Below are 27,404 nucleotides of genomic sequence, written 5' to 3' on the forward strand. Positions count from 1 at the left end.
AACAGAGGTCTACGTCTCAAACACTGCTAAATAAAATAACAAGTTCGGTGCAAGTCAATCGTAAGCATTTGTTACGTCTATTGCTTTAAGTAGCTTAATTCATTCACCCAAAGTGACCTGGGAGATTATCCACAATTCAAGCCCTCAAAATCTTCCTTTTGCAAAATTTCCACGTTTATAATCTGGTGTGTCGCCTTAAAAGTTTTACTTTTTTCACACATTTGAAATATAGGGGGGAAGATTGCAGTCGAAGCTTCCTTTGGACGAACGCCTCCGACCCGAAAAAAATCTATGAAAATACCTGGTGGTCCCGGAGGAACATAGGATTCCGGTCGGAGGCCTTCATTCGCTGCGCAGTATATGGGGACCTGTCCTCAAGATACGTAATTGTACCCTAGGATCATGTGGGCCTGGACCACCAATCACTGTCTAATACTCTCATTGATAATAATGGGAACTCTGTTTTTACGAGCTCCCATGACTATTAATGAGAATATTCCCCTAAAACAAGAAGCACAACACAATAAATAAAAAAAACACCTCACCTTTTTAACATTAAGTGAAATTGAATGTAAATAGATGTTTTAGAAAATAAATAATTTTTGGGAATTTTTTTAATGTGTTTTAATAGGGTTAAATATAAACTTAGCTTAATGGACAGAGTTTTAATATAAAAATGAATGATTAAATTAAAATGTTCTATGTTTTAAAATTCTTATGCTGGTAGAAGTTAGCTATTTGCCTGCTTTTAACAGGCGTAAGAGTTTGAAGGAGATTCGCTGGGCAAGAGTTGGGCAAATAGCCCAATCTCTGCCCCCTGGATGTCCTTCCTGAGGGGATGCGTAGGATCTGTCAAGAGAAATTTTGACGGATCGTAAAAGCTGGTTCTCGGCGCATGTGCATCTCGTGCCAAGAACCGGCTTTTGGGAGGGCTCGCCGGGTGTGTGTGCACTTCGTGCGCACCCGGCAAGGCCACAAGTTTTGGCCCATAGTCTTTTACTAAGCCTATGGTTCAAGAAATCAAAACAATTAAGCAATATAATAATTCGCTTATAACCAAGTCGCTATTCAACACAATATAAGTATGATTTAAGTAATACTAGGAGGCTTGAAAATGGCACTAGCTTGGAACACAACTGTAGTTCTGGTATCATACGAACATATGGACAATGACAGACAGGTCCATCGAGCCTGAACCATCAACCTGAAATGCAGGATGCAGGCGACATAGGACAGATCATGGGAAAGAGTAGGGAGAGCATTAAGCTAACGAGATTGCTCCTGGACATTATGGGCCCAAGTTTCCACACGATAAAAAACGGGCGCTCCTCCGAGCTGAGTGCCCGTTTTTCGCGCCTAAAACAGCGCCGGAAAAAAAACTCGCAATTCTGGAGTGTTCTGCAGCTCCTTGTCTGTTTGGCGCGGCGCCCAGGGGGGCGGAGCCTACACTCGCGCCGATTTTGTAAGTGGGAGGGGCGGGTACTATTTAAATTAGTTTTTTTCCTGCCGGCAACACTGCGCTTGCGCGTTGGAGCGTTCGCACACACGCAGTGTGAAAAAAACATTGGCACTCGGCCATTTTTGTAGTTCTTTGTAGCTGTTTAATTTTTGAACATTTTTTAATAAAAGCACATTGCCATCAGCACATCAGCACTTGCAGCCTTCTCACTGTCTCCTTCCCCCACCCCCCCGCGGGAAAGAACGGGCGCCTCCTCCGCGGGAAGAACGGGCGCCTCCTACCCCCACCGCAGGAAAAACGGGCGCCTCCTACCCCCACCACGGGAAGAACGGGCGCCTCCTCCCCCGCCCCCCGCGGGAAGAACGGGTGCCTCCTCCCCCCGCGGGAAGAACAGGCGCCTCCTCCCCCCCCCCCCCCCCGCGGGAAGAACGGGCGCCTCAGGCTGATTGCAGCATTCTCCCTGGCTGAAGCACTTTCACACAGGTAGGAAGATGGTTTATTTAATCTTTTCTTTGCTTATAAATGTTTATTCAGGTTGGATTTATTTGTATAATATTTGTAGAAGTATAAATAAGGATTTATTGTGGAATTTAATGACTTCCCTTCCCCCCCACCTCGTTCTGGACGTCTAATTTGTAACCTGCGCCTGATTTTTTAATGCGTAGAACAGGTTTTTTCAGTTCTACAAAAGTCTTCACTTGCTCCATTCTAAGTTAGTTTGGAGTACGTTTTCACTGTGGAAATTTTGAAATCAGGCGTCAGTGGCCGGACACGCCCCCTTTTGAAGAAAAAAATTCTGTTCCAAAGTAGAACTGTTCTACCTGACTAGAACTGCAGGAAAAAAAATGTGGAAAATTGCGATTTCTAAGATAGTCCGTTCTCTACCAGTTGCTCCAAAAATCAGGCGCAAATCATGTGGAAACTTGGGCCCTATGCGTGGGGTGAGGGTAGAATTAGCAGGACTGTCAGTAGAAGTAGCACCACTGTCTGGAGGAATGGGAGCCGTGTCGGGACAGATGAGGGAGGGGATGCCAGAGATTAGGGAGGGAATGTCGGAGATTAGGGAGGTAATGCCGGAGATTAGGAAGAGAATGTCGGAGATAGCTGCTGCAATAAATGGACACACCCAGGCTGTCATTGCCCAACAGCAATTGGCAGCATCAACTGCTGACACTCACTTTCCAATCCCTAGACCAACCTCAGGTAGTGTGCTGCGGGTTGATCCACAGGGTGAAGAAGAGTCCGAAGAGGAACCCGGGACTTCCATAATGCTGTCTGCTAGGTCTGTCCCTGTCCAACCCCACTAACAACAAATGCACCCTTGCGCAGAAAGCAGGAAAAACCTTGGGGTCAAGGGGAGGAAGCAGAAGTCTGAGACAACAGGCACAGGTAGGGGTAGAGGCAACAAGAGGGGCACACAGCACTAAGGTCTTTGAATAAGGGGGAGGATAGATGGCTGCAGCAAAAATTTGTTTGTTTGTTGCTGCTATTTGTTGTTTTCTTCATTGAAAAGTTTGCAGTTTGATACAATTTTTTTAAATTAAAGTTAAGTAAAACTGTACAAATGGCTAATAAATCTAATTATTGTTTAAATTTAAGCAAAATCCTGCACTTCATTTTTTGAATTAAAGCCACATAAACCAACACAATATTACATACATTATCATGCACATTATTTTTGGAATGAAAGCAATATAAACCAACACAGCATTACGTACATTATTATATCACACTAACAGGTGCAAAGAGTCAACACTGTCGGGCCGTTCAGCCTTCAGGCAGCAAAGCGATCACGAATTAGCCGCTGACGCAAGTCTCTAGTTGTGGCTATAAGTGCACGAGGCCGCCTCCTCCGTTGTCGTCCTGAGGGTTGAGGTGGTGGCATGGGTTCGTCCTCCTCCTCCTCGTGCTGCTGGTCCTTCTCCTCCTCATTGTCAGCCTCCTTGTCCTCCTCTTTCCCCCCACCCCTCCTCAGGGGGATCTTCAATGTCCAGGGCCTGGCTCCTCATGATGGCCAAGTTGTGCAGCATGCAGCACACGACAGTAAACTGACCGCGTGATGAGGGGCGTATTGCAGGTAGCCTCCAGAGTGGTTCAGGCATCAGAAACACTGCTTCAGTATGCCAACTGTCCGCTCTATGATGCTCCGTGTCATTATTTGCGACATGTTGCACCAACGCTCGGGCTTCGTGCGGGGATTGCGTAGGGGGATCATAAGCCAGGTGGTGAGCCCGTACCCATTGTCCCTGAGCAACCAGCTGCACCCTTCTGGTAGCTCCTGAGACATCGTAGATATAACACTCTCACGTAGGATGAAAGCATCATGGATGCTTCCTGGGTATTTGGCATTCACTGCCATGATCCAATGCATATTGTCGCAGCCGAGCTGGATATTTAGGAGTGCAACCCCTTCCTGTTGCAATAAACCTCGAGTCGTCCAAAGGTGCTCAAGGCGATGTGGGTACAGTCAATCGCACCCTGTACCTTTGGGAAGCCAGCAATTCTGGAGCACCCCACAACCCTGTCTCGCATTGCCTGCTTGGTCATGGGGAGATTGATGAACTGGTCCCTTTTGACATACAGTGCAGCAGTCACCTGTTGAATGCAGCAAAGTGTGGCGTGCTGCAAGATGCAGCATATGTTCCCAGATGCTGCTTGGAATGAGCCAGAAACATAGAAGGCAAGTGCTGCAGTGACATTCACTTCCACAGGTAGGGCAGTCCTCCTGTCACTTCTTGGCTGTATGTCTGACCTGACTAGCTGGCAGATCTCGGTGATGACCTCCTTTCTAAATTGCAGCCTGCGAATGCAGTCTGCCTCACTCAGGTGTAGGTATGAGCGCCTGTCCCTGTAGATTCAATCAGGGTATGGCCTCCTCCCCATCAATCCCCGAGTGATCAGGTTTCCGCGATGGTGGAGTCGTATTATCCGTTGCCTCTGCATGGCATGTAAATCAACCTTATTACATGAGGCATAGTAATATTTTCTCCTGTAATTATTATTCTTAATTTTGTTATTCTTGTTATTGTGAGACTTACTGAAGAACAGCACACACACCTTTGCTGGGTGATGCCCTAGTAGAACGGACAACACTATGATCAACACTAAGCTCTGTCTCTATGGAGATGCGACGCACAGTGATTTATGGCACTAAGAACTTTTGCCGAATACGTATGTTTGCTGCTATGTTGTGCTGTCTCCAATGCACAGTTCGGAGTGCATGCCGGCTGGATCGCTCCCTCGGCCGGACAGAAAAACATGAGCTCGGCGCTTGTATTCCACCTGCCCATCCCCCCCTCCCCCCTCCTGGGGCTTCTTTACCAGCCGGGGGCGGGGGTGAAGAGGGAATCCAAGCAGCGAGCTCCTGTGCTTGTGTCCGGCCGAGGGAGCGATCCTGCCGCCGGCCAGCACTCCTCCGACCCGTGTCTGGATCCCCGTGAGCAGTGATTCTGTGGTGGGGTGGAGCCGCAATTTGCCTTCTCACATGACATGGAAAAAATTACATTTTTAACATTCTGTGGGAAAAATTAACTTTCCGAGTTACTTTCCGAGTTCCCTATGCAAAAATCATCATAAATTTGTGTTTTAAATTGTCTTCTTCCCTTGTTCCAAATACTCAGCACTGATTTCCTTAACTTAACGTAGGGTTTTTCTGATTGGTACTTAAGGGCACTTTGCGCTGTCCTGAAAAAAATCGGTGTTGGCGAAAATCGGATAAAGGGCCAAAAACGGCGCAGAAATCAGTTTTCAACCAGACCTGCGCCAAAAAATCGGCGGTACAAAAAATCTGCCGCTGACAGTCAGCGCTGGAGTATAAACTTTGAGGAAAGTTGCAAAATCAAGATTGCTCAAAAAAAATCAGCGGATGCCAAAAAAACAGCGCCCAATGGTGGTGAAAATAACGCCCATGGTCTGTTTGTAAATAGAAAAAATACAAGTTTTCAATGACAAAAAAACAAAATAATGCTGTTTAGAGCACTTGATGGTTCTTCACTGGTTTACAACTATAACATAATAATCACAAATCCATTTGGCAGAAAACAAGCATTGTGCGACCACACTCCATGTTGTGGAATTTCCTCTGTGGACGCAACCTGGAAGTTAGACTCTAAAATGTGTCCATTCCGCTGACATTAGTATATGTAAATTAGGACCCCCATCGGCTTTAGATAGGCGGCTTAGCTGTCTCTTCAAAAGCACCCATTAAAATCAGGAACAGTGGGATCCGGGTGGCTTTCTGGCAGCTAAGTTACCCAGGGCATTTTAACTGCCCACATGCCTGGGTTTAAGACCACAATCCCCCGCTCCCAGACAAAGGTGAGGAGGCGACTTCTAGGATCACTCTGCACTCTGAAAGCCCAGATTGAAAAATAAAAGTGTCTTTGAATATTTTTTGTGCTACGTTGTTAGCTTGTGCTTTATAAACACAATTACAAGTCGCACAAAATCAAAACATAATGTTGATCCTTTATTTCTAAATGCAGAAATTCTGTACTTATGGCATAAATTTGCAATATTGATCAAAGTAGCCTGAAGAAGAAAGCTGCTGAGATATGGTTAAAGACCTATCATTTCCAATAGCAAATATCAATACCATGCCGGGATGACAGCTGACGGTGCCTTCCTAGCAACACGGACCTTTCAGACACTAACTGGTGACATAGTGGGCATCAGCCGATTTGCCACGTTGAAGTAAATCTCTTAATCAATGCTGCCACAGTAAAGCATGATGATCAATATAAACCCTTCCTATGACAGCTCAACAACAGATTAATAAAATACAGCCTGTGCAGGTTATTACATAATACGAAAGCAAGAGATTATATTCACATTACTCTCTGCTACAATTGTGACAGCACACGGGATTCTGAAGGGGTTTCATTTTCCAGACAGCAGTATCATGATAACTGCCAACTAGTTAATATTGTTGCCATATAATCTCCTTGCTGCTATAAATTGTTCATTCTGTGTAATTTAGATTAACAAGTAGAGTGCACAGAATCAGAGAATGATACAGCACAGAAGGTGGCCATTCAGCCCATCTTGCCGGTGCTGACTCTTTAACAGAGCTATCCAATTAATCCCCTGCTCTTTCGCCATATCCCTATAACTTTTTCCCTTCAAGTATTTATCCAATTCTCCTTTGAAAATTACTCTTGAATCTGCTTCCACCACCTTTTCAGGCATTGCATTCCGGATCACAACTCACTGTGTAAAAAAAAGATGTGCTTATTTGTACTGTCAAAATGACCACCATGCTCCACCCTTTGTCTATGATTAGAGGATAAGCCACACCCTGCCTGAAATGTCACAGGAATGTGTAACTGGAACCAACTATCCCAAGGTCTCACTGACTTTGCAAATTGTAATTCGATCCACTTTGACTTCCTGAAGCGACAGAGGACAGAGCTCCCCAGAAGGCAGCAAGGGCCAGCCAAAGTGCCTTACACCAGTCCAAGTGCATGCCTTCCCCAACTGAAGTGCCTTACCCCAGCGCAAGTGCATCCTTCCCCAACCACCCCCCCACCATAGATGGGGCAGTCATTGTGTACGGATTGTTAACAGGTTTATTGGGTATGAAGTGAATATTGACAGCGTTGTGACTTCTGGATAGCATCCACTCTAATGATGTCCCTTGTAGGGGGTTGGAAGAACATGATCCGTCTTCCCCCCACCCGTGTCTCTCTCTACCCCCTCAGCCTCTCTCCCCCAGTCTCTTTCTCTCTCCCCCAACACCCCCCCCACCCTCTCTCTCTCTCTCTCTTTCCCCTAGCCTCTCTCTCTCTCTCTCTCTTTCCCCTCCCCCCCCATCACCCCCACCTACCCCGCACCCCGCCCCCGCGAGCCTCTCTCTCTCTCCCCCGTTATGTATGTAGCTATATATAGTTGCCACCAGAGGGCGTGACTGCGGGAGTCCTATGGGTCACCCACATCTCGTGCTGTGTTGGTATAAAAGGCTTGCTACCTTGTTGTTTAGGCACTCTGGAGTTATAATAAAGAGACCAAGGTCATACTAGTTTCAACTTACAGTACTTGGCCTCGTCAGATTATTTCATACACAGTAACTGGCGACGAGTAAAGAAATACGAACTTTCATGCGACCATGGCTGCCGTTGGTATTTTAGAACGATTCGTTGAAGGGGAAGATTGGGAAGATTTCGTTGATCGCCTCGACCAATATTTCGTGGCCAACGGACTGGAAGGAGCCGACAACGCTGTTAAACACAGGGCTGTCCTCCTCACCGTTTGTGGGTCAACAATATACGGACTCATCAAAAATCTCCTCTCCCCAACGAAACCATCACAGAAGGATTACACCGAGCTGTGCACGCTGGTCGCGACCACTTAAAACCGAAGGAGAGCATCCTCATGGCCAGGTATCGCTTTTACATGCACCATCGCGCTGTGGGCCAGGACGTGGTGGGATTTGTCGCCGACCTGAGACGTCTTGCTGGGCATTGCGAATTAGGAGCTGCATTAGGGGAAATGCTGCAGGACTTTTTTGTCCTGGAAATCAGCCACGAGATCATTCTTCTCAAGCTGCTGGCTGCCGAAAACCTAGACCTGAGCAGAGCCATCACGATCGCTCAGGCATTCATGTCCACGGACGACAACACTAAAGTGATATCTTCTCAACATCGAGGCTCAACGGGACCGGCAAGTACTGTACACAAACTAACGTCGCCAGCAGGCAGAACTGCACATGGCTGGGCAAGTTTACCTGCTGCTACAAGACCTGGAGTGACTCAGAGTCCGCCACCATGGATGAATGCGAATCCATTAGCACCTTGTTGACCCTGCGGGGGCAATCATCGGGCCCATCAATGCCGATTCAAGCACTACGTGTGCAAAGGCTGTGCAACAATGAGGCACCTCCAGCGAATGTGCAGATGTGCTACGACACACCACGTGGCAGAGGATGAGCCATCCGGCGTGGATCACGCAGAACAGGCAACTCAACCCGAGGAAGAAGTGCATGGGGTGCACACCTTCACCACTAAGAGCCCTCCTATCATGCTGGAAGTAAAGCTAAATGGAGTTCCAGTATCTATGGAGTTAGACACGGGTGCGAGTCAGTCAATAATGAGCCAGAAGGCTTTCGAAAAATTGTGGGTCAATAAGGCACAGAGGCCTAAACTGAGCCCCGTCAATGCAAAACTTCGTACCTACACCAAGGAACTCATTCCAGTCATTGGAAGTGCGGCTGTGAAGGTGTCTTACGACGGAGCTGTGCATGTTTTACCCTTATGGATTGTTCCAGGCAATGGCCCAATGCTGTTTGGCAGAAGTTGACTCCAAAAAATCAGATGGAACTGGGGCGACATCAAAGCCTTGTCATCAGTCGATGACGCCTCGTGTGCTCAGGTCTTGAGCAAGTTACCCTCACTATTTGAACCAGGCATCGGCAACTTCATGGGAGCCAAGGTACGAATCCACCTAGACCCGGATGCAGCCTGCCCATCACAAGGGCAGTCCCTTATGAGAGAGAAAGTCGAGATCGAGCTAGACCGACTTCAATGTGAAGGAATCATTTCACCTGTCGAGTTCAATGAATGGGTCAGTCCCATCGTTCCAGTTTTGAAAAGCTACGGCACGGTCCGAATTTGCGGGGACTACAAGGTGACAATCAACCGAGTCTCGCTACAGGACCAGTACCCACTACCGAAGGCAGACGACCTATTTGCAACACTGGCGGGCGGGAAGTCATTTTCCAAGTTGGACCTGACCTCCGCCTACATGACTCAAGAGTTGGCTGAATCCTCGAAAAAGCTGACGTGCATTAACACGCACAAGGGACTGTTTATTTACCACCGATGCCCCTTTGGGATTCGTTCAGCTACTGCAATATTCCAGAGGAACATGGAGAGCTTGCTAAAAATCCGTCCCGAGATTATGTTCCAAGATGACATCCTGATCACCGGTCGTGACACCACAGAACACCTACACCACCTGGAAGAATTCTTGCGTCGCCTGGACAGAGTGGTACTCAGGCTGAAACGTTCCAAGTGTGTTTTCCTGGCGCCAGAGGTTGAATTTTTGGGGAGGAAGATTGCAGCTGATGGCATCAGGCCCACAGACTCCAAGACGGAGGCCATCAAGAATCCACCTCGACCCCAAAATGCGTTCGTTCCTGGGACTCCTCAATTACTTTCTACCTGGGTTGAGCACGTCGTTAGAATCTTTGCACATGTTGCTACGTCAGGGTAATGACTGGGTTTGGGGTAAATCTCAAGAGACAGCCTTCGAGAAGGCTAGGAACCTGTTATGCTCTAATAAGTTACTTGTACTATATGATCCATGCAAACGATTAGTGCTAGCTTGTGATGCCTCATCGTACAGGATCGGTTGTGTGCTACAGCAAGCCAATGTATCGGGGAAGCTCCACCTGGTTGCGTATGCGTCCAGGAGCCTTTCCAAGGCTGAAAGAGCCTATAGTATGGTTGAAAAAGAGGCCTTAGTGTGCATTTATGCAGTTAAGAAAATGCACCAGTACCTATTCGGTCTGTAATTTGAGCTCAAAACTGACCACAAAGCTGCTCATTTCACTGTTCTCTGAAAGCAAAGGTATAAACACCAATGCTTCAGCCCACATCCAAAGATGAGCACTGACACTATCCGCGTACGACTATGTTATTCGCCACAGACCAGGCACCGACAACTGTGCTGATGCACTCAGCTGGCTTCCACTACCCACCACCAGGGTTGAAATGGAACAGCCCGCAGACTTGGTAATGGTCATGGAGGCTTTTGAAAGCGAGGGGTCACCCGTCACGGCTCGCCAGATCAAAATCTGGACCAGCCAGGGCCCGGTGCTATCTCAAGTAAAGAGTTGTGTCCACAGCTGGTGCCGAGGTAGATGCCGGGTGGTCCATCCATTTTGGAAGCTTGGATTAATTATCCAGAGACGTGAGTTCAAATCCTGGGGAACTTAAATTCAGTTATTTAAATAAATCTGGGATAAAAAGCTAGCATCAGTAATTGTGACTACGAAACTGTTGGATTGTCATAAAAACCCATCTGGTTCACTAATATCCTTTAGGAAAGGAAATTTGTCGTCCTTACCTGGTCTGGCCTGTATGAGACTCCAGACCCACAGCAATGTGGCTGACTCTAAACTGCCCTCTGAAATGGCCGAGCAAGCCACTGAGTTGAAAACAAAACCCTACGAAAAACAATAAGTCGTTAAAAAACGGACGGACCACCCAGCATCTACCTCGGCAACGGTTATGGACATGACAATGCCACACCCAGCCCAGCTGACCCTGCAAAGTCCTCCTCACTAACATCTGGGGACTTGTGCCAAAATTGGGAAAGCTGTCCCACAGACTAGTCAAACTACAGCCTGACATAGTCATACTCACAGAATCATACCATTCAGCCAATGTCCCAAACTACTCCATCACTATCCCTGGGTATGTCCTATCCCACAGGCAGGACAGACACACAAGGAGTGGCGTCACAGTGGTATACCGTCAGGAGGGAGTGGCCCTGGGAGCCCTCAATATTGACTCTGGACCCCATGAAGTCTCATGGCTTCAGGTCAAGCATGGGCAAGGAAACCTCCTGCTGATTACCATCTACCACCCTCCCTCAGCTGATGAATCAGTGCTCTTCCATGTTGAATATCACTTGGAAGTAGCACTGAGATTAGCAAGGATACAGAATTTACTCTGGGTGGGGCAATTCAATGTCCATCACCAAAAGTGACTCGGTAGCACCACTACTGACTGAACTGGCCAGGTCCTGAAGGACATAGCTGCCAGCCTGGGCCTGCACGAACCAACACGAGAGAAAAACCTACTTGACCTTGTCCTCACCAATCTACCTGTCGCAGATGCATCTGTCCATGACAGCATGGGTAGCAGTGGCGACGGCACTGTCCTTGTGCAAACGAAGTCCCGTCTTCACACTGAGGACACCCTCCATTGTGTTGTGTGCACTACCACTGTGCTAAATGGGATAGATTCAGAACAGATCTGGCAGCTCAAAACTGGGCACCCACAAGGCGCTGTGGGCCATCAGCAGCAGCAGAATTGTATTCCACCACAATCTGTAATCTCATGGCCCGGCATATGCCCCCACTCTACCATTACCATCAAGCCAGGGGACCAACCCTGGTTCAATGAGGAGTGTAGAAGAGCATGCCAGGAGCAGCACCAGGTGTATCTAAAAATGAGGTGCCAACCTGGCGAAGCTGCAACACAGACTACATGCATGCTAAAAAGTGGAACTAGCATGCTATAGACAGTACAAAGCGATCCCACAATCAATGGATCAGATCAAAGCTCTGCAGTCCTGCCACGTCCAGTCATGAAACTAACGGAAGGAGGAAGCTCCATAAAGATTCCCAACCTAAATGATGGCTGAGCCCAGCACGTGAGTGCAAAAGAGAAGGCTGAAACATTTGCAACCATCTTCAGCCACCAGACTGATTCCCGGGATGACAGGACTGACATATGAAGAAAGACTGGATCGACTAGGTTTATATTCAATGGAATTTAGAAGAATGAGAGGGGATCTCATAGAAACATATAAAATTCTGACGGGATTGGACAGGTTAGATGCAGGAAGAATGTTCCCGATGTTGGGGAAGTCAAGAACCAGGGGACACAGTCTAAGGATAAGGGGTAAGCCATTTAGGACCGAGATGGGGAGAAACTTCTTCACTCAGAGAGTTGTGGGCATGTGGAATTCTCTACCACGGAAAGTTGTTGGGGCCAGTTCGTTAGATATATTCAAAAGGGAGTTAGATTTGGCCCTCACGGCTAAAGGGATCAAGGGGTATGAAGAGAAAGCAGGAATGGGGTACTGAAATGCATGATCAGCCATGATCATATTGAATGGTGGTGCGGGCTCAAAGGGCTGAATGGCCTACTCCTGCACTGATTTTCTATGTTTCTATGTTTCTATGATCCATAAAGGCCTCCTCTTGATGTCACCTCATCAAACCAGCCAGACTTCAGCCAATTCGATTCATTCCATGTGATATCAAGAAGCGGCTGAGCGCACTGGATACAACAAAGGCTGTGGGCCCCGACAACATCCCGACTGTCATGTTGAAGACTTGTGCTTTAGAACTAGCCACACCTCTAGCCAAGCTATTCCAGTACAGCTACAAAACTGGCATCTATCCGACAATGTGAAAAACTGCCCAGTTATGTCCTGTCCACCAAAAGTAGAACAAATCCTATCTGACCAATTAATGCCCATCAGTCTACTCTCAATCATCAACTAAGTGATGGAAGGTGTCGTCAACAGTGCGATCAAGCTGCACTTGCTCACCAATAACTAGTTCACCGATGCCCAGTTTGGGTTCAGCCAGGACTACTCGGCTCCAGACCTTAGTCCAAACATGGACAAAAGAGGTGAATTCCAGAGGTGAGGTGAGAGTGACTGCCCTTGACATCAAGGCAGCATTTGACTGAGTATGGCATCAAGGAGCCGTCATAAAACTGAAATCAATGGGAATCAGGGGGGAAACTCTGCATTGGCTGGAGTCATACCTAGCACAAAGGAGGATGGTTGTGGTTGTTGGAGGTCAATCATCACAGCCCCAGAACATTGCTGCAGGAGTTCCCCAAGGCAGTGTCCTAGGCTCAACCATCTTCAGCTGCTCCATCAATGACCTTCCCTCCATCATGTCAGAAGTAGGGATGGTCGCTGATGACTGCACAGTGTTCAATGCCATTCGCAACTCCTCTGATAATGAAGCAATCCATGCCCACAAGCAACAAGACCAGGATGACATTCAGGCTTGGGCTGATGGGTGGCAAATAATATTCATGCCAGGCAATGACTATCTCCAACAAGGGAGAGTCTAACCACTGTTCCTCGACATTCAATGGCATTACCATTGCCAAATTCCCTACCATCAACATCCTGGGGGTCACTATTGACCAGAAACTTAACTGGACCAGCCACATAAATACTGTGGCAACAAAGGTAGGTCAGAGACTGGGTATTCTACAGCGAGTGTCTCACCTCCTAACTCCCCAAAGCCTTTCCACCATCTACAAACCACAAGTCAGGAGTGTAATGGAATATTCTTCTCTTGCCTGGATGAGTGCAGCTCCAATAACATTCAAGAAGCTCGACACCATCCAGAACAAAGCACCCCATCCACCACCTTCAACATTCAATCCCTCCACCACCGACTGCAGTGTGTACCATCTACAAGATGCAATCCAGCAACTCGCCAAGGTTTCTTCGGCAGCACCGTCCAAACCAGCTTGTGTTGATCTCGAGGAACAGCACCTCCATCTTTCGTTTAGACACTTTACAGCTCTCCAGGCTCAATATCGAGTTCAACAATTTCAGACCAGAACCTCTACCCACACCTTGTTCCCTTTCCTTGCCTTTTTTTTTACAAAATCTCCCCCCCGCCCCCCTTTTTTATTTTATTTTGTTTCTCTCAGTTTCCCATGGCAACTGGTAATCATTCTGCATTCACACCCTATCTAGACTCACCTTTTGTTTCCAATGTGCTATTACCATCTCAATTCGGCCCATTATTCCCTTTGTCTCTCAAATCTCTTCTGCCTTCCACCATATCACAGACCTTCCCTTTTGTTCTTTCCGCGCCACCCCGCCCCCCTCCCCCTCGCCCACCCCCCGCAACCTGTTCAGGGCCCCAGCACATCCTTAAGAATCTGTTACATTTCGAACTATTGCCAGTTCTGATGAAGGGTCATCGTCCTGAAACGTTAACTCTGTTTCTCTCTCCACAGATGCTGCCTGACCCACTGAGATTTCCAGCATTTGCTGTTTTTATTGCCACCTTACTAGCTTGGTTTAAAGACTCTAGAGCATGGTAATAAGTTTCCATACGTCAACACCTGCCTACCCCCCAAAAATATTTCAATTGCAAATTTAGAATCATATAGGCTAGATTTTTTGGCTTTTAACATTTTCACCCGTTTCCGGACGCTATTCACGGCAGAGCCAAAATGTTAGCGCTGGGTTAACATTAGTGCCAGAGCGAGAAACTTTTGCTGAATGACAGTTCATGAGGAGCGTTAGCGTTAACTCCGGTATTGCACCACAGACTTTGTGCGCCGGAGCCAAAAAGTTCCGTCGCTGAAAAATCAGTCGTTCTGCGCATGTGCAAATTTTTTTTCTTCCGTGCTTCTAGTCTGGTCTCCTGTCGCAAACACTACTGCAGGGCACAGCTGCGCGCATGTGCAGTATAACTGGGGCTGAATCAGCCATTTTACATTGGATTTTGATCATGGAGGACGACGATTCCAGACACCATGCCAGGCGATTTAGCCACGAGGCGAATGAAAATCTAGTGGGATCTGTGGAAAGAAGATGGCCAAAGTTGCAACTTTGGGGTGGATCTAGATCACGGTCATCCATACCTAAAAGGATTTGGAAGGAAATCACTGAGGAAGTCTCTGCCTCAGGCACTGTGGTGAGGAATGGAACACAGTGCCCGAAAGAAGTTTAATGATCTGACAAGGGTCGTCAGAGTGAGTACAATTTTAATTCATGCACTCCTTCATTACTTCAATTATAAATCTGACACACTATTTGTTCTCATAATGTTGATGTCTCTCAGCACTCTGTGGGATGCCTCCTAAAATGCATGACACATAGGTAAGCTTAGTTTGGCACTCCATTTGCCATGAATGATTTTACACATTATTAAGATTGCTTTCTGAGATCTCATCAGATCGCTCCCCACTTCGATGTCTTCCTGATGAACCACGTGCAACTTCCAAGGCCATTAAACAGAGGACTCTATTACATTCAGACAGTACGGTATAAGTGCTTTGGTGGCTTTCTATGCCACAAGAGCAGATGGACTCTCTTGTAACCATTCCCATATTCATCTTTGCAGGCCAAGAAATCTCATAATCGCCATGAGCAGGTGCGGACAGGCGGCGGTCCGCCTCAGACCCTGCCACTCGCTGACATTGAGGACAGAGTGGCAGGCCTCATTGGCTTCACAGGTTGGGCAGCTACTACTGGGGTTGCTGACCCCCGTTCAGATACTGAGGGTAAATCCTGCACATGCCCTGGGATAGGTTGGGGCAATGACATGCAGTGCCTCTGGACTAGGGTTGGGACAATGTCCTGCAGAATCTCTGGACTAGATATAATGAAGTAGCGGCGGTCCTTCAAATGAGCCTGTGCTATGCTACATTCCTCAGATCACCCTGTCCCCTCTCCTGCTGCTAACCACTCATCTGTTGCTTTCTACTTCCAGAGACCAGCCACAGGTGTAGCAACCCTTAAGGAACCCCTCCACGTCAGGCCATTGTCTGGAGGAGGAGGAAGAGGAGGATACTGATGAGTCGACTCTGGCGCAGCTTCAATCCATCCCTGTTCTACCACTGGCATCAGCTCCTCTGAGGATGACATGACGTTCTCGGGGTTCAACGAATCCGTGGCTCCTGGGACCAGTGGCGTGCGGCGATGCAATACTGGGGTTGAATCCCGCATGCCCTCTCTCTGGAGGGTGAGTCGGCAAAGTCGGTCTGCTGACAGGGAGGCAGACGTGGAACTGGATATGGTGGGAATGTCCAGGGAGAGCATCCAGGTCAGCCGTCAGCTCCTTGATGTCTTGGGTAGGATTTCCGCAAGCATTGACCGTCTGAAAGGGGCCATTATGGAGGTAGAGTCGCAAATTGTCTGTGTGAATCGTGATACCAGCGAGGCCATCAATGCCCACATGAGGCTGGTGGCCTCCAGCAGTGACAATGCAGTCCCGGAGAGTGTGGCGCGAACCCTTGCAGAATATGGCGCATCACAAGCACAAGCTCTGCTTCAGCTTGGATAGGTGATGCAGTCCATGCCTGCCACCATACTCTCTGCCTTCCCCACTGTCACATCCAAACCACCTGTGAGTGGCTACGCCGATGAAGAGGCTAGCCAGTCAGAAGCCTGGTCTTCCATGCCACGAGCTGTTCCAGTGCATCCCCAGACGGCGTCTCCATTGTCTCTCTCCTTGCAACACAGCAGGGCTCTGGTAACCTTGCTGCACGCCATCTTTGCCACTTTGGAGCAACAGGCAAGGGAGGGTGAAAAGGGGAAGGGGGGCAAAAGATGTTGTAAAAAATAGTGGGGCAGGATATGATGATGTTGCATTATGTTGTTGATGCTGGATGCATCGTATGTTTTATGTTACAGTATTATTACTGGATTATGTTGTTGATAATGTTGTTGAATAATCACACTGCTGAATGCAGATCATTTTATTTAATTTATGTCTCACAATAAAGGTTACAAAGCTGACAACGTTAAAATATTTAAAACATTTTTTTGTTCTCCTTAGCCATTCCTGTGTAGTGTCTCATTTGCAGAATAAGAGGGGAAATAGTCAACACGGTGGGACAGGGTGACCAGCAGATGCTCAAACGTGCCGTTTACTTTTCAAGCAAAGCGTTCAATTATGAGCTGCTGATGTAAGGCTTTTGCAGCGGCGAAATCTCCACAATGCCTCCCCTGTAGTTGTGGTGGCGGCATGGGTTGCTCACCACGTTCCTCTTCCTTCTCCTCCCCACCTCTCTCATGAGGTGGTCCCAAGTGGCAATTCCTGCACCCTCATGATGGCTAAGTTGTGTAGCATGCAGCACACCACAATGAACTCAGAGACCTTCTGAGGGGAGTATTGCAAGCAGCCTCCAGAGTAGTCCAGGCATCGGAAGCGCTGCTTGAGCACTCCAATTGTCTGTTCAACAATGTTGCGTGTGGTTGCATGGCTATCATGATAGCGATCCTCGGCTTCTGTCTGAGGGTTCCGGAGGGGGATCATGACCATGTATTAGCATGGATCGAGAATTGGCTGGCTAACAGAAAGCAGAGAGTCGGGATAAATGGGTCCTTTTCAGGTTGGAAATCGGTGGTTAGTGGTGTGCCACAGGGATCGGTGCTGGGACCACAACTGTTTACAATATACATAGATGACCTGGAAGAGGGGACAGAGTGTAGTGTAACAAAATTTGCAGATGACACAAAGATTAGTGGGAAAGCGGGTTGTGTAGAGGACAGAGAGAGCCTGCAAAGAGATTTAGATAGGTTAAGCGAATGGGCTATGGTTTGGCAGATGGAATACAATGTCGGAAAATGTGAGGTTATCCACCTTGGAAAAAAAAAACAGTAAAAGGGAATATTATTTGAATGGGGAGAAATTACAACATGCTGCGGTGCAGAGGGACCTGGGGGTCCTTGTGCATGAATCCCAAAAAGTTTGTTTGCAGATGCAGCAGGTAATCAGGAAGGTGAATGGAATGTTAGCCTTCATTGCAAGAGGGATGGAATACAAAAGCAGGGAGGTCCTGCTGCAACTGTACAGGGTATTGGTGAGGCCGTACCTGTAGTACTGCATGCAGTTTTGGTCACCTTACTTAAGGAAGAATATACTAGCTTTGGAGGGGGTACAGAGACGATTCACTCGGCTGATTCCAGAGATGAGGGGGTTACCTTATGATGATAGATTGAGTAGACTGGGTCTTTACTCGTTGGAGTTCAGAAGGATGAGGGGTGATCTTATAGAAACATTTAAAATAATGAAAGGGATAGACAAGATAGAGGTAGAGAGGTTGTTTCCACTGGTCGGGGAAACTAGAACTAGGGGGCACAGCCTCAAAATACGGGGTAGCTAATTTAAAACCGAGTTGAGAAGGAATTTCTTCTCCCAGAGGGTTGTGAATCTGTGGAATTCTCTGCCCAAAGAAGCAGTTGAGGCTAGCTCATTGAATGTATTCAAATCACAGATAGATAGATTTTTAACTAATAAGGGAATTAAGGGTTATGGGGAGCAGGCGGGTAAGTGGAGCTGAGTCCACGGTCAGATCAGCCATGATCTTGTTGAATGGCAGAGCAGGCTCGAGGGGCTAGATGGCCTACTCCTGTTCCTAATTCTTATGTTCTTATGTTCTTATGAACTAGGTGGCGAGGCCGTAACCTTTGTCCCCGAGCATCCAGCTCTGGCCTTGTGGTTGACGCGGGAACATGCGTGAGACACTGCTCTCATGCAAGATGAAAGCATCATGGACTGTCATGACGTGCTGAGTATGGTCGCAGACGATCTATACATTCATGGAATCCCTTTCGGTTTCGGAAAACCTCTGCATTCTGTAAAGGTGCTCACAGGGCAATTTGTGTACAGTCAAGGGCACCCTGAACCTTGGGGAAGCCAGAAAATCATCCAAAACCTACAGCGCTCTCATTTTGGGTCTCCCTGGTCATTGGGAAGTTTATGAAGTCCATTCTGTGTGCGTACAGTGCATTAGTCATCTGGCGAATGCAGCAATGTGTAGCGTGCTGCGAGATGGAGCATATGTCCCCCGCTGATGCCTGAAAGGAGCCGGAGACATAGAAGGCAAATGTCACAGTCACCTTCACCTCAATGGGCAATGCAGTCCTATTGCAGCTGGTAGGCTGTAGGTTTTCCTGTATGAGCTGGCATATCTCTGTGACCATCTCTTTTCGGAAGCGCAGCCTTCTAATACACTGTGTCTCAGAGAGCTGGAGGAATGAGCGATGTTCCCTGTAAACTCGTGGGGAGTAAGACCTCCTCCCCATACGTCTGCGACCTCTTTGATTATGTTGTAAATGATCAACAATAAGCCTTCTTACAGCTTGAAGCCGTATGACAACAGCAGCCAGGATTACGGGCTCCTGACATAGCATGTCCCCCATCTTTTAAAATGTCTTTAAATGTCCTTTATAAAACAAACTAGAAACTCACATAAACTTCATAATCAAAAGTATGCAGTAACGCAGCATTCTTTTCCTGATCCTTTTAATCACTCACAACTGCGATTCTCTCCTCTGCTTTGAGTATGGCACGGTTAGCGCCTGGTGCGCCCGGGATGCGACTGGTTTTTCTGGGCGGGTTCTCGGGTGGACGCTAAATCAGGCAAAATGTTCAAAAGTTCGGCCTGGGGCGCTAGCACAGCGATGCACGACGATTTACGTCATCCAAATGGTCAAAACAACAGCTGGGCGCTAAGTTTTGGTGTCGCTGCAAAACCATTGGCGAAAATTCCGCCCGGGCACAAAATGGGGCGCAAATCAGCCCAATATATGAGAGGTTTATATTAGTTTGATTATTTACCAAAAAACACAATCAGGACACCAACAATGGATTGCACTAAAATAGAAACTTCCAATAAGGATTCAACTGAGAAGAAAAGGATATACTTCCATTTATATAGCGCTTTTCACGACCTCAGGACATCCCAAAGCGCGTTACAGCCAATGAAGTACTTTTGAAGTCTAGTCACTGTTGTAATGTAAGAAACACTGCAGCCAAGCTCCCACAAACAACAAACATAGAAGCAAAGAAAATAGGTGCAGGAGTAGGCCATTCAGCCCTTCAAGCCTGCACCACCATTCAATAAGATCATGGCTGATCATTCACCTCAGTACCCCTTTCCTGCTTTCTCTCCATACCCCTTAATCCCTTTAGCCGTAAGGGCCATATCTAACTCCCTCTTGAATATATCCAATGTGATAATGAGCATATAATTTGTTTTTGTTATGTTGATTGAGGGATAACTATTGGCCAGGACACAGGATAACTCCCAAACTCTTCTTCAAAATAGTGCAATGGGATCTTTTAAGTCTACCTGAGAGAACAGATGGGGCCTTGGTTTAACATCTCATCCAAAAGACAGCACCTCAGCAGTGCACTGGAGAGTCAGTCTAGATTTTTATGCTCAAGTCTCTGGAGTGGGACTTGAACCCACAACCGTCTGACTCAGAAGCAAGAGTGCTACCCACTGAGCCACAGCTGAAACTTTACAAAGTTGGATACGGACCATGTTCCCAAAAAATAGCCAAGGTGGAGATTCACAGCTCATTCAGTAATTTACTGAGCTTTGTTCACTGGACGAGCTCTAGTTCTAGGTACATTAGTGCCAATTAACTAATTCCACGACCACAAACCAACTCAAGTTTTCCCACTCTATTTATTGCGAAAAGCCATATTGGGCACTTCACTAAATTACTTATGAAACCAGACTTTTCCTTCCCTTTCATTCTTTCCACACCTCCCCCTTTCCCTGCGTCTGTACTTGCTTAAAGCCGGTTATTCTTGTAACATTATTCAATTGTGATGAAAGGTCTTAACTCTCTTTTTCTCTCCACAGATGCTGCCTGTCCTGCTGAGTATTTCCAACATTTTCGATTTATATTTCAGACTTTTACTGCCTGGTTTTATCTCCCACTGAACAATGGATAGCACACTGAGATTTAAAAAAAAAGACTTCCATTTGAAAGCAGAGAGATGGCAACTATAATTAGGGCAGATGTACAAAATTAGAGGACTGAGCTGAGATGTTAACTGGATAAACAAACTCTATGTCAACATTTTTGTACTTCTGTCACATTGGATCTTGTAACACGTAATTCCAAATGTTTTCATCTTGTAGTGCCATTTTATCTGCATTAAAACTATAGTCACTAGTCAACAGACTCTCCTATGAATAACACTTGCATATAGCTCTGCATGCTAATCAATTGATATTTTATACCAAAGATGTTATATAAATATATTAAGAGCAAGAGGACAACTAAAGAAAGGTTAGGGCCGATTAGAGACTATGAGGGTAATCTGTGTCTGGAGGCGGAAGATGTGGGTATGGTTCTTAATCAGACCTTAGTGAGGCCTCACCTGGAATATTGTGTTCAGTTTTGGTCTCCTAATCTGAGGAAGGATGTTCTTGCTATTGAGGGAGTGCAGCGAAGGTTCACCAGACTGATTCCCGGGATGGCGGGACTGACATATGAGGGGAGATTGGATCAACTGGGCTTGTATTCAATGGAGTTTAGAAGGATGAGAGGGGATCTCATAGAAACATATAAGATTCTGATGGGACTGGTCAGGTTAGATGCAGGAAGAAGGTTCCCGATGTTGGGGAAGTCCAGAACCAATGGACATAGTCTTAGGATAAGGGGTAGGCCATTTAGGACTGAGATGAGGAGAAACGTCTTCACTCAGAGAGTTGTTAACCTGTGGAATTCCCTACCGCAGAGAGTTGTTGATGCCAGTTCATTGGATATATTCAAGAGGGAGTTAGATATGGCCCTTACGGCTAAAAGGATCATGGGGTATGGAGAGAAAGCAGGAAAGGGGTACTGAGGTGAATGACTAGCCATGATCTTATTGAAAGGTGGTGCAGTCTCGAAAGGTCGAATGGCCTACTCCTGCACCTATTTTCTATGTTTCTATGTTTCTAATACTTTGTGTCTGGTTTCACAAAAGAGAGGGGCAATGCAGACACTGCTGTCGAGGAGGAGGAGTGTGAAATATTAGATGAAATAAACAGAGTGAGAAAGGAGGTATTAAGGGCTTTAGCATTATTGAAAGTGGATAAGATCCCAGGCCTAGACAAAATGTATCCCAGGCTGTTAAGCGAAGCGAAAGAAGAAATAGCAGAGGCTTTGACCATCTTTTTCCAATCCTCTCTGGCTTCAGGTGTGGTGCCAGAGGACTGGAGGACTGCTAATGTGATACATTTGTTTAAGAAGGGAGAAAGGGATAGAGCGAGTAATTACAGGCCAGTCAGCCTAACCTCAGTGGTGGATAGCCTCTTGTTGGCCGGCTTGGACACGATGGGCCGAAATGACCACCTTCCGTGCTGTAAACATCTATGATTCTAATTGTAAATGTAAGCATATTTTTGGATCAATGAAAATTATTTTCATCTATCTCGACAGATTTGTGGATGGAATGAGCAATGGTGTAGACCTGAGGAGCTGTACGAAACTATAATGACTCTACGTTTGAACAGTAAAGCCATAGATTATCAAACTTAGTCCCACAACCTGATACTTTCAATATCCACGGTCCTTAGGCTGCATTTAACATAAACTCAGAAATTTCATAACAAATGATGGGCTATGTCTAACCTGGGAATAAACATCACAATTCCCCTTAAGGTTAGGTATAGTTCTGAAATCTACCAAGTCGCATAATGACGCATCAGATGTAGTATACATTAATAAGTAACAGTATGGTACCCTCAGATTGTGTCAAGTAACCGTTCCCTGATAATTATATTCAGCAGTAAGTACTTGGAAATGTTCTTGTGGAATTATTGTTGTAAATGTCACTTGTCTTTGGGTACCTTGGTAGATGTGAATTCACATTCTATTAATAACATATTTCATGTGCTTCGTGTAACCCAAATAAGCCACAATTAGTTTTAAATTTCTATCCCGGCAGTCTATTGTTTGCCCCCACTTTGGCCATTGAATAAATAATAAAAAGCATTGAGTGACTGTTGGATTGATTAATGCTCACCATACCCACTGAATGGTAACTGCTCTGACAGGCAAAAAGCAAAGCAAAACACTTGAGACCAGTTTCAAGGAAGCTTGAAATCTTGGAAATTCCTGCCCGACTCCATAGTCAAATCTAGGAAACAACTGCTGTCATGATGCATCACTAAACAAAGTCCTCCTCACTAAAGAACTTGAGGCCCTTCCAAAGGGGCCAAGCCAACAAGAAAATAAGTATCTCCAGGTCTTGAAACCTGGCTCTGCGCCTACATTTTTTGCAGCCATGTCATCTGGTCCTACCACACTATCTATTTTGATTATTTAAATCTACTATATCTAATGCCTTTATAGTTTTAAAAACTCAGACATATTCCATATGAAAGATAAACAGAAAATGCTGGAAACACTCAGCAGATCATGCAGAATGTTACCAGGCTTCCTCTGAGCCTCTCTCCTATATGAATAACCCGAACCATCTGAGTTTAACAATTATTATCACTTAAGTCAACTGGCCTTTAACCTCTTGTTTGACACAGGAATACATTTTTGACCATATTTATTCTTGTAAGTGCACTGGAATAAAAATGATTGCATCAAGGGACAACCAAGTATTGGAGGTAAACAAAATAAAGACTGTGTTTAAATTCTCGTCACCACTGTTAGGCAAATGATATGTATGCCATGCCTCTAAATATAACTTGGGTTCAGGCGTGCCAAATCAGACATCACTACACATATGTATATATTTAAAAATCAATTTAACCTTTGTGTATGACAGACTTCAAGTTTATCAGCATAGCAGCAATATGACCCTAGCACTACATCCCCGCTATGGGGATACTTTACCAACAGGACACAGTAATTTTCTGTCTTAGGAACTAGGTCAACCAAGGTTTTCTTTCTTCCACGGAGGATTTTTCGCACCTTTCCATCTAGGTATAGGACCTTTACCATCTCTTCTTATCATTGCTACATGACAGCTCTAATGCAATTCCCTTTTGTTTCCTCTGCTTTTACAAGAACTTTATTACAGTTCTCTGAGCAGATGGAGCCCCTTTGCTCCTCGTGTCCTTGCAACCAACACTGGTAAAAAAAAACGATCTTTCACCCAGCATATTCTCTGTCTTTCAAAACTTTAGGAGTCATTCAACTTAAAGGTCCACAGATCCCCTTCATACATCCAACCGTAGCATTTCCCAGAAGGGCATCCTTTTTCCATGGGCTTCATTCCCACATAGCACCATCTCAGACATTGATTCGGTATCTTAAAATATTATGGCCTAAACTACATTATGGTGTGCTTTAAATGAAAGGTTAAGATTTCACAGTTACAATATAAAAACAGTACAGCGATACCCCATTAACAGGTCTGCTTTTTTAATCTCCTTACCAAAGGAAGGATATACTTGTATAGAGGGAATGCAATGAAGGTTCACTAGACTGATTTCTGGGATGAAGGTATTGTCCTATAAGGAGAGATTGAGTAGACGAGGCCTATATTCCTTAGAGTTTGGAAGAATGAGAGGTGATTTCATTGAAACATATAAAATTCTTAAAGGGCTTGACAGGGTAGATGCTGGAAGTATGTTTCTCCTGGTTGGGGAGTCTAGAACTTGAGGGTCACAGTCTCAGAATGAGGGGATGGCCATTTAGGACTGAGATGTGGAGAAATGTCTTCACTCAAAAGATTGTGAATTTTTGGAATTCTCTACCCCAGAGAACTGTTGATGCTCAGTCGTTGAGTATATTCAAGACAGAGATCGATAGATTTTTGGATACTAAGGCAATCAAGGGATATGGGGATAGTACGGGAAGATGGAGTTGAGGTAGATCAGTCATTATCTTATTGAATAGTGGAGCAGGTTCGAAGGGCTGAATGGCCTACTCTTGCTCCCATTTCTTATGTTCTTATGCAGCTATCCTGATTAACCCTTTCAATCTTAGTCTCTGACATTGACCTAAAACTATTATCCAGGACCACCTGCATATGACTGGAAGAGATAAGCTACAGCTTTTCATAAGTCAAAAAATCCACAATCCGCTGACATCGACAACATTAGAATGGTCCCCCATATTAACATAAGTGAGTGTGAAGTCTTGCTGGCAATTCTTTAAATCAATCTCTATTGGCTCTACAGAACCTGTGTTTACTTCTCTCCTAAATGATTGGCAGTGGTTCAGGCTTTCACTTCAGACAGCAGTGATACCTTTGTGGCATCATAAATTTCAAGTACTCATGGCAGGCAAGCAGCTTTGCTGTTGTTGGGTTGTAGGTTTCAGCCACAGGTTAAGGTTACCGGATGATATTAACAAAACCCAGCTTACACATGCACAGCTGTTTTAATATCCAGCTACTTTAGGATGTGTTCCATAATATAAATGGGGCTGTTTCAACTGCAAAGGGTGCTACAGCTGCTATCACAGAACTGTTTCAGGAGGGGGAATTTTAACCCCCCCAAAACAGGGAGTTTGGGGTCAGTTGGGAGGTTAAAATGTTAAAAACCTGAATCCTGCCCTCAGCCTGTCCACTTCCGGTTTTAATGGATGCGGGAAGGGATGCAGGACACAACCTGTTCCCAGGAGGCAGGTTGGCACTTTAAATATTATAATGGGGCTGGAAGCTTCAGATTTAAGCTGCTGTACAAGTTTAACTGTGGCCATCTGGGGTTGTGGGGTTCCTGGGTCTTGGGATTCCCAGCAGCTGCAGCGAGGGGAGGACCTCCTCCGGGAGCAATCCTCGTGGGCCGGGAGGAGCAGGAGTGGTTCCTCCCAGCCCGCCAAGCTCCCACACCATCAGCGCCCCCTATACAAACCCCCGGGGTCGGACATCAGAACCCCCACCCTGGGGCTGGGGATCGGACACTCCACGGGGTCGGGGATCGGGCCCCCCACCCCCCGGGGTCGGGGATCGGACCTACTTGTGTTTGTGGCCTTTTCTCCAGTGTTCCCCCCTGACTGGAAGCCAGCCTGACCTTTGGGTGGAGCACCTGCCCGTGACGTCACATGTTAAAACTCCACAGCATGCCGTGCTCTACCGGAGCCCCACCCCCCCACCTCCCAACACCACTCCTCCTCCCCCCCACCCCCACCCCCGCTCTTGGTGGGTCCAAATGTTAAAATTCCGGCTCGGAAGTGGGTAACACCACTTTTTAAGAAAGGAGGGAGAGAGAAAACGGGTAATTATAGACCGGTTAGCCTGACATCAGTAGTGGGGAAAATGTTGGAATCAATCACTAAGGCTGGAATAGCAGCACATTTCGAAAGCAGTGACAGGATCGGACCGAGTCAGCATGGATTTATGAAAGGAAAATCATGCTTGACAAATCTTCGAGAATTTTTTGATGATGTAACTAGTAGAGTGGACAAGGGAGAATTTGGACTTTCAAAAGGCTTTTGACAAGGTCCCACACAAGAGATTGGTGTGCAAAATTAAAGCACATGGTATTGGGGATAATGTATTGATGTGGATAGAGAACTGGTTGGCAGACAGGAAGCAGAGAGTCAGGATAAACGGGTCCTTTTCAGAATGGCAAGCAGTGAACTAGTGGGGTGCCGCAGGGTCCAGGGTTGGGACCCCCATCTATTTACAATATATATTAATGATTTAGATGAAGGAATTGAGTGTAATATCTCCAAGTTTGCAGATGACACTAAGCTGGGTGGCGGTGTGAGCTGTGAGGAGGAGCTAAGAGGCTGCAGAGTGACTTGGACAGGTTAGGTGAGTGGGCAAATGCATGACACATGCAGTATAATGTGGATAAATGTGAGGTTAGCCACTTTAGTGGCAAAAACACGAAGGCAGAATATTATCTGAATGGCGGCAGATTAGGAAAAGGGGAGGTGCAACGAGACCTGGGTGTCATAGTACATCAGTCATTGAAAGTTGGCATGCAGGTACAGCAGGCGATGAAGGCTTAATGGTATGTTGGCCTTCATAGCTAGGTGCTTTGAGTACAGGAGCAGGGAGGTCTTACTGCAGTTGTACAAGGCCTTGCTGAGGCCTCACCTGCAATATTACGTTCAGTTTTGGTCTCCTAATCTGAGGAAGGACATTCCTGCTACTGAGGGATTGCAGCGAAGGTTCACCAGACTGATTCCCGGGATGGCAGGACTGACATATGAGGAGAGACTGGATTGACTGGGCCTGTATTCACTGGAGTTTAGAAGGATGAGAGGGGATCTCATAGAAACATATAAAATTCTGACGGGACTGAACAGGTTAGATGCAGGAAGAATTTTCCCGATGTTGGGGAAGTCCAGAACCGGGGACATAGTCTAAAGATAAAGGGTAAGCCATTTAGGACTGAAATGAGGAGAAACTTCTTTGCTCAGAGAGTTGTTAACCTGTGGAATTCCCTACCACAGAGTGTTCTTGATGTAAGTTCATTGAATATATTCAAGAGAGAGTTAGATATGGCCTTTACAGCTAAAGGGATCAAGGGGTTTGGAGAGAAAGCAGGAAAGGGGTATTGAGGTGAACGATCAGCCATGATCTTTGAATGGTGATGCACCTATTTTCTATGTTTCTGCAATATAAATGCAGCTTTACTGGACTCCTGTTGCTTATTATTGCTTGATGCTGGTGTGGCATTTTAATTGTTTTTTAAAACATGTCTTGGATCATACAATACATATGGCATACACAAGATGATTACAAAATCTGCTCTATTAAATTTAGATTGTTGAAGGTGCTACGATGAGCGTGTTG

At 46.2% G+C, this 27,404-nt stretch overlaps 1 protein-coding gene across 1 annotated transcript in view; it reads right to left on the reverse strand.

Moving 5' to 3' along the window:
• Nucleotides 1-27,404, reverse strand: part of LOC139266239 (inactive N-acetylated-alpha-linked acidic dipeptidase-like protein 2) — a 795,403-nt gene that overhangs the window by 495,085 nt on the left and 272,914 nt on the right. The gene's annotated exons all lie outside the window — the stretch shown is intronic.

Source organism: Pristiophorus japonicus, chromosome 6 (genome assembly GCF_044704955.1).
Source record: "Pristiophorus japonicus isolate sPriJap1 chromosome 6, sPriJap1.hap1, whole genome shotgun sequence".
Lineage (NCBI taxonomy): Eukaryota > Metazoa > Chordata > Chondrichthyes > Pristiophoridae > Pristiophorus > Pristiophorus japonicus.